The 8,887-nt window shown below is 35.7% G+C and overlaps 1 long non-coding RNA gene across 1 annotated transcript in view; it reads right to left on the bottom strand.

The window, feature by feature from the left end:
* Positions 1 to 2,846, bottom strand: part of LOC107711029 (uncharacterized) — a 13,759-nt gene extending 10,913 nt beyond the window's left edge. Inside the window, exons 1-2 of the long non-coding RNA XR_001636659.1 lie at positions 2,718 to 2,846; positions 2,637 to 2,638 (exon numbers count right to left, since the gene is read on the bottom strand). This is a non-coding gene — a long non-coding RNA (uncharacterized LOC107711029). The remainder of the gene's footprint in view (positions 1 to 2,636; positions 2,639 to 2,717) is intronic.
* Positions 2,847 to 8,887: the final 6,041 nt, after the last annotated feature.

Below are 8,887 nucleotides of genomic sequence, written 5' to 3'. Positions count from 1 at the left end.
ATATATATATATATATATATATATGTACTTAAATAATAAAAAAAGACACACACTTAAGTATATTCTTTTAAAGTGTATTATTTCCTTAAGTACCGTTTTAAAAACTATGCTAAAGTGTTTCTAAAGTGTTTCTATGGAATGCAATCAGGACTCAGGTGGAAAAAAAAAAAAAAAACTTAATAGTACTGAATGTAGTATTTCAAATATTAGAAAGTATATTTTGAAAAAAAAAAAGGCCACTTAGAGAGATCACACTTTCATGACTATATTTCTTTAAAAGTGAATTTTGTAATAAGGTCAAATTAAACATTACACTTTACTTTAAAAGTACATTTTAAATCAGGAATCTTTTAATAATCCTTCACCATGCTTTAAAGAAGTAATTATATTTTGTTGTGTTAACTTACATTCTAAAATACATGTATAGTACTTGAACTGTAGTAAGCTTTTCGATATTACGATATTAAGTTAATGTAATTATATAAACTGCAACTTACTATGCTAAAGTGTTTCTAAAGTGTTTCTATGGAATGCAATCAGGACTCAGTGGCACAAAATAATGAGCTTGATGTGACTATTTTTGCGTTAACGTACTTAGTTTAGCACCTAATTACCAATAATTTGGTGGAGTGTGTTATGTGAATCACTGAATTGGCTAGAACACAAAATGAGTCACATCCACCCAAACACTTCTCAGTGTGCACAATGTGCTTTTTCTTAGTGATTTAAAGACTGCTTGTAACAGTATACAATGCATATAACATGAATTTGTTTTTTAAAAAAAATAAAAAATACAATCATTCTAGCTTTGTTTAAATATCTCTAATGTGATAGTCTCATCTCATTTCAGCCTAATGGCAAATCACTTTTTAGACAAAGTTTGTGTTCATCATTCTAAGTGGATATCATATTAAGAGATAGCCTACCCATAGCTAAGCAATGCTAGTACATGCTGTTTTCCTGATTACAAGCGCAGCTTCAGAGGTGACAAAGTTAGTATCCTACTTCATCTGTAAGATGCTGCAATCAGTGTGTATGTTCTCAATGTTGCTTCCCCCTCACTCAAGACAGTGATTATAAAACATTAATCAGCTGCAGAGGAGAGATTTAAAATGTGATATAGACCATATAAATCAATGTGAGAACCTTCAAGCGGGGGAGGCAAATTATTGGCCTCTCTAGGAAGCCATCTGGTGCGCTTCAAACCTAGGTTGTGCAGGAATCAAAATGCATAAATGGAACGTATGTTACGCTAAATGTCACTTACATAATCTTTCAAAACAAACCGAATGTTCTAGATTTAAGATCCCTTCAAAAGCAGGTAAAATACGTTGTTAGCAGGGTAAACGGCTGCCAATTAGACAACAGAGAGTATCTTGTCATATTTCCAGTGATGTGAAGTGTTTCAACAACTTAGAGTTGGATGTGAAGTTATAATGCTGTGCACATTATATAAGAGATCGATCAAAGCATCCAGGCATCTTTGTTGGCACAGAGCCAATAAAAGGAGGCACATGTGTGACATGTGTTTTCCAATATCTCAGAGATGAATCTTAGCACCTCAAGGGCGTAACCATAACATTTCTTCATAACAGAGACATTTAGGGAATATGAGGGCACTATTACCTTGCCAGCTTGGTTTCTTCTCCCCGAGAAGTCAATATGACAGAATATTATTTCTCTTGCTGTGTTTGTGCACTGCTATGTGCCGACTACTGTAACGTGTGGGAGCATTAGAGAAAATACTGCGCTATATAGTAATTTGGTAACACTTTACAATAAGGTTTCATTTAGTAGCACTTTAGTTATTTATTATTCTTAGTTAATGTTAATTCTATGATTCACTAATACATTATTAAAATCAAAAGCTGTATAGTTAGCATTAGTTAATGCATAACTAATCAGACCGTATTGTAAAGTGTTATTGGTAATTCAAACTTAAGGTTTGATTTTGGGTAGTTAGATTTTGAGATGGAAAAATGATTCAATTAGCAAATAAAAGCATTAATTTTATATATTGAGATGCAAGGAATCTCATAATACCTTTAAATTCTGATTATTTTGACAGTCTTATAGAATAGAAAAGATCGCTAGCATGCAATGGCAGCTAGAATTTCTTGTCACAATGACAGCTTGTCCAAATGCCTTCCTCTGGCTAGATGGTCCACTGCATAGCCCTTCATTAAATGTCCGACAGCTTAATTACGGGAATTCGAATGAGATCCTTGAATTGTAGTTTGACATTTTAACTGCTTTGAAAGATCCCCCCCCACCCAACCGTGATTGTACCAGAAACCTTAGAGCTCTTGGAAGGGTCATTATAAAGGATAAAGTGGAGGATAAGCAGTGAGAAAAAATTCTACTCACGTAAATGCGCTTTTTTTCTTAGACTTTTCTCTCTTTTTTTCCCCCTAAACTATTCTCTGCATGCATTTTATGATGACCATAGCCCATAATGCAAAAATGTGAACGGAGCATAAACTCTCTTAAAGGGTTAGTTCACCCAAAAATGAAAACTCTGTCATTAATTACTCACCCTCATGTCGTTCCAAACCCGTAAGACCTCCGTTCATCTTCGGAACACAAATTAAGATATTTTTGATTCATTCTGACAGCTCTCTGACCCTCCCATAGACAGCTAGGGTACTACCACGATCAACGTCCAGAACGTAGCAAGGAGATCGGTAAAATAATCCATGTGACATCAGGGGTTCAACCGCCATTTTGGAGAGTATCCACTGAGCGCAAACAGCTTATGTTGTTCTATGTCAGCCGCACCACATGGATACGTTGTTTTCGTTCAAATCAAAGCACAAACAACGTAGAAAACGTATCCGTGTGGTGCGGCTGACACAGAACAACATACGCTGTTTGCGTTCAGTGGATACTCTCCAAAATGGCACTAGGGCAGGGGTAGGCCTGGGGAGTTCAGCTCCAACCCTGAAAAAAAAACCTCACCTGTCTATAGCCTTAGTAATCCTGAAGACATTGATTAGCTTGTTCAGGTGTGTTTGATTAGGGTTGGAGCTAAACTCTGCAGGACTGCGGCTCTCTAGTACCGAACTTGCCTATGCCTGAACTAGGGTGACGCGGAGGAGGCGAATTGTTGAATAAAGTCTTTTTTTTTTTTTTTTTTGCGCACAAAAAGTATTCTCGTAGCTTCGTAATATTACGGTTGAACCCCTGATGTCACATGGATTATTTTACCGATCTCCTTGCTACGTTTCTGGACGTTGATGGTGGTAGTACCCATGCTGTCTATGGGAAGGTCAGAGAGCTGTCAGAATGCATCAAAAATATCTTAATTTGTGTTCCGAAGATGAACAGAGGTCTTAGGGTTTGGAACGACATGAGGGTAAGTAATTAATGACAGAGTTTTCATTTTTGGGTGAACTATCCCTTTAACTTTTCAAATGTTGCATCTATGTTGCCTAATGTATCATAACAAATTTAACATTTCCTTTTCATTAATTTCATTTGAATAAAAATCAAAGTCAAATTCTTATTATAATGCAACATAGATGCATAATTTTAAAGGTTAAGAGAGTTTATGCTTAAAACAAGAACAAATGTCTGACAATGGGATCAGAAAATAAACTTTATTCAAAGAGAAAACAAGATTTTTTTTCTTACCTCATTGGGTATTTGTTCTTGTTTTAAGCATAAAGCCACTTGATTTTGATACTTTATATCTACTGTAATGCCATTTTGCTTCTCAAGTATGTGTCTTGATTTAAGAATGTTTATATATTTTACTGAAAAACAAGACAAAAAATATTGAGTAAGATTTATTTATTTGCAGTGTATATACTTGCATACTTATGCTGAAACATTAAGAAAAATACAAATTTATCACAAAAGCACAGATGATCTAAATGTTTGCAAAGATCTTGCAATTCATTCAAAATGGACAAACCTCTAGAGAAGGTATGAGTCTAATCTGAAATTACTGCTTAAGTATGTTTAGATATTTATACTAGAAGACAAGCAAAACACTGTGTAAGAAAATCTTAATAAAAAAAACTTAATAAAATAAGTTTATGGAAATGCAGCATTTTCAGAAAGCTTAATCTCTCTAAATATATGTCGTCAAGATTTGTTTGCTTCCCTAATGCCTTTGTTTTGTGCACTCTAGGACCATTGCAATTTTGAGCTTTGGCACTTTAACCAAAGCTTACTTGAAGCAAAATGTAATTGAAATGTAAATCCTGAACAAACTGCACTTCTTTTTGCCAGTCCGGCTTCTTTTTAGCCGAGCCTAATGTTGTCACTTTGATCCTCAGGCCTAATAAGACTCGGAATGGATATTAGCAATGATTTCACCCGTCAAACATGGCCTCCCTTAGAGAGTTTCAACCCATCTCCAATGGCCTCCAGGTGCTTGCAGTCAGACTTGACAAATGGTGTTGCTGGGCCGTGCATCAGCAAGCCTAGGGCTAACTGACTTATCACCCTGCTATCCCAAACTATTACTTTTAGGGACACTTGGCCTATCTACAGGCCTTACTCACATTTTACCTTTCACATCTGTGAAGTTGAAGTGACTTGAGTGTCAACAACATATTAACGGTGTAACAGATGATTTCTTGTGAGGCTGACATGTCTTGTAGCGCAACATTCAGCATGTCATTGCACTGTAAACAATCATTTTTCAAAGTTGTAAATAAAATAAGAATAAACTATTTCAGTCTTTCTACTTAAAAATGTCATGTTTAATCCAATGTTTTACCATTTCTTTGTAATTGTTTGTAAAAGTTCCTAGCCATTTCTGAATGTCAGTCGTTTCTACACCACATTTTCAGTTATCAATGATAATGTTCCCATTCAGAGTAATCCACCTTTTCTGTCTTTTTTATTTTATACGGCATGATGCACATTTCTTTAATGTGCAATAATGTAAAATACTGCCTAGTACTGTACAGTAAAAAGTGAGAACAATTCAAACTGCCATCACTGTAATGCTTCACTGCTAATACATTAATTAATTTATTTTATTCATAAATAAAATGTTTGAAACTTGCATTTAACAATTTGCTGATTTCTGATCTGATTTGTCTACACAGAGTATTTAATTTTAGTGTTTTTTTATTTTTTTTGCTTTGCATAGTTTCAGCTTTGTTTCCAATAATGATAATAATAATTAATAATGTAAATGGTACATTATAATTTAAACAGGGATATAATACATATAATGTTATAAACAACATAAATTCCTGCAAAGCACTTGATCACATAAAAACTGTTGGAAATGTGTGCGGGGGGGATCATAATTTTGGGACATGTTTGTGCGCATAATTCTGTATGTATTTGCCTCAATTTTAGATGTCGATGCTAAATTTCAAACTAAGGAAATAGAATGGCCCTTAGCCAAATCTTCATACTTTTCTTATCAGTAAACTGGAATGTGTAACCGTGCCGTTCACATGATCTACTGTATGACGCACTACTGACTGCTATTTGGCACATTTCCTAGTCCTATTGAGCAAAAGAAGTCAATTTGAATAAACAATTTCGCAGTTTGAGATTTTCCAGTCTAACAAACACACGCATTGGGCCTGACAGCAACAACCTGCCTGCACAACAGAGATGTCAGAGGCAAACTTAGGTTTTTCATCATCCCTTTAGAACAAAATCTGTTTTAGTTTACTTTTTGGATAGTATGTATTGCTCTGGTGTTACTACTGTGTTTATTCAGGGATCAATTTCTCTTCACTTTGATCATCCTTTTGGTGATAACCTTTTTCTGCATATGATTTTAAAGATTTATTCTCTTTAAACAGCCAAAATTTTGACTCTGTTTTCACAGAACTGGGTAAGGTTACTATAGACAAACCAATTCAGCCTCAGGTGAAAATAAATGATTGTAGTCTTAGACACAGAAGCAAGCCTCCCTTGCATAACAAAGAATGCAGGATGACTGTATGTCGCGTGACTTAACCAGTCACAATGTTCTTAAATGTACCTATTGTGACATTTTTCTTGAACAAAATGCATCTTAAAATGCATCTATTTTTACAAATCTTCCCATATTCTTGACAACAAAAAGAATATGTAATTATGCAGTAGTCCATATTTGTCTGTGCCATTACATGTCTACTATTGTTTATCACTAGAAGTTTTTATTTGGAAAGCACAATGTACCGCTTCTGGATTGTGCCTATATTTAATCCCCATCTTGCCTGCTGTCAAACTGAGCTTTTCCTTGTGCATTATGGATTTAATACAGAGGAAACAACTGTCTTCGAGGAGTATGCGACAGACATTCAGCATTAGCTAGTTCACTGTGGGACTGGAGTCTCTGGCTGCAATTTGCTATGGTAAAAAGAAATAGAATTCTTTGATTGGTGTAAAGGACACATGAAGGTTGTACAGAATACATCTCTCTCACTGAACTCGAGAATTAGGTGTACCAGCCATATCATCAGTCACTGTCATTTTATGTTACAATATATAAAAATAAAAAAAATAAAAAAAACTTGGATTTTCTTTACCGGAGTTTTTAAGCACGCAGATGTGATTTGAAAATATATTAAAAACATACAGGCAACAGTGTGCTTCCTTTTTTTAAGGCACGGGGGAATAGTCTAAACTAATAGAGAAAGGCACGTTGGCAAAATAATCAAAGCATTTCAATCACTCTGTGCTGTGCTAAATTGTTGGAGCTTGACATTGATTTTTCTGGTACCTTTCAGTGAGCTCACTAGAGATTTACAGCTTATATATGAATGTATCTATTGGATGTGCATACATATTAAACGCATGTATATACAGTACAGTTTGAAAATACATTACACCACACATCAAATATAAGCTAATTCTTTTTGGGAATCTGAAAAATGACAGAAGATTTAATTATCTTTATATAAACAGACTCCATTATGCACTAAATGATCTTGATATATAGTGATGGTTTAACAAATAGCTCTTTACAGTAAATAGTTGTAAATATCAGTATTTTCCATGCTTCCCAAAAAGCAATTGCTCAGCTATATCAATAATAAAGCCACTACTGTGGAAACAAGGTTATGCTTCTCAGTTGAGGTAATATGACTGAATGGAGCATGTGTACAAAGAATATTTGGGCGAGTGTGTATCCTGGAGCCTGTCTGTCTGAGCATTTGCCTGAGTTAGGGCATCTACTCCAGCAGGACAAAATCTATGGGCCATGGGCACATATCTTAAACAATCTGTCATATAGGGAGGTCATTGTCAAAACGACCAGGTCCAATAAAAACTAGTTCTGTAGTATAAACCATATTTTATTTAGCCAGTCAGAGTATACAAAATGCATTGTGGCACAGCTGATTACTTAAATTGAAGCTAAAGCATTTTTTTTCAAGTTTACGAAGTAGCAATAAGGCATTATGACCAAAAGAATAAATTATATGTGTAAATTTTTTTTTTTTAATTTAAATCTTTAAAAGAATAGTATTTACATATATGCTTGTGACGAGAGGGGCAGGGCCGAGAGCCGTGGGAACGGAGCGAGGCCGGTGGAGTAAATGCTAATGCGCGACACCTGCGCTACTCACCGGTCTCGAGTCCCACGGAGGAGCTCCGGAAGGATAAAAGGAGGAGTGACGACAGTGTTGGACGAGAGGGGACCAGGCCTGGACTTTATTTTGTGTTTTGGTTCTGTTTGTGCGCGACAGTCGTCCGCGAGGGGCTGTCGCGCTATTTTGTGTTTGTTTATTTTATTAAAGTTTTCTTTGAGCGTTCGCCGGTTCCCGCCTCCTTCTTCCCGTGACTACGAACTGTGTTACAATGCTATTGACACTTTTTCCAAGTTTTATATTTTAACAGCACTGTAACATTCGCTTCTGGCCTCAAGTACACTCAGATTCCTTTTCATTGGATACTTTTTATAAACAGCCTGCCAGCGTAGTTATGTGATGTAGGCCAACCAGCATTTTGCCTGCTGCTGTAGCTCTCTTCAGGTTTTTCTCGCTGATATGGAGAAAATGGCAGTATGTGCAAACTGGGTGTGTTTTAATAATACTGGCTAGAGGTAGCAGTGTGGGTAAATTGATTTAGGAAGTTCATGCATGAGACATTTCTGGCAGAGTCAGACTCAGATTTGTCTCACAGATGAGCAACATCTGCATTCCCCTACGGTATGGAAGACAAATTGATTTTATCTTTTCCAGCCTGTCAGCAGTGTGACAGAACATTATAAAACAAAATACAACCACTGAATCCACAGGATGTCTAGGGCTGTACCTCATTCCACTCCCTAGTCACCTATGATGTGATTCAGTATATTGTGAACAAAAATTTGGCCACTAAATCCACTAAACACTTGGACACTGATGATTCAATTACCTGCGACACAACTACAAGGTCGCTTGTTAAAATCTAGCTATATAACACGCCATGACCAATATCCTTTGTTTGTTTTGGGGGGTTTTGTGCATCCACTGAACTGTTAAAATTACAGTGCTGTTTTGAAATATGCACTTGTCCTCTGATTCTGACTTTTATTAAAGCAAAAATGCCAAGGTTGTGCAAAACTAGCAATTGTCAACCACTGAAGAAAAATAATTTATTATTTATATATATATATATATATATTGTTAATGATGCATTCTGGAAAGAGAATGAACATTTCAGTGCACTGGAAACATTTTGACATTGGGACATGACTAGATTCCCACAAACTTGTTGCTTCTGGCCAAAAGCAAAAAGGTTCATAATCCATAATAAAGCTTCATACTGCGGAAAAAGTCCAGTCCCTGTTGTCCTTACATCAAAATGCACTGACAGAATCATTTAGAACTGTTTTGGATTGTTTTCACTTGTAAACAGTGCTTGATCTGTGCATATGTCTCTCCTGAATCAGGCTAGATGACATTTTCACTGCAGAAAGAAATATTAAACTTACATTTTA

This window comes from Sinocyclocheilus rhinocerous, unplaced genomic scaffold, assembly GCF_001515625.1.
Source record: "Sinocyclocheilus rhinocerous isolate Xijiao unplaced genomic scaffold, SAMN03320098_v1.1 scaffold85, whole genome shotgun sequence".
Lineage (NCBI taxonomy): Eukaryota > Metazoa > Chordata > Actinopteri > Cypriniformes > Cyprinidae > Sinocyclocheilus > Sinocyclocheilus rhinocerous.
The sequence above is the reverse complement of the archived record's forward strand: the minus strand, read 5'-3'. Positions and strand labels throughout refer to the sequence as shown.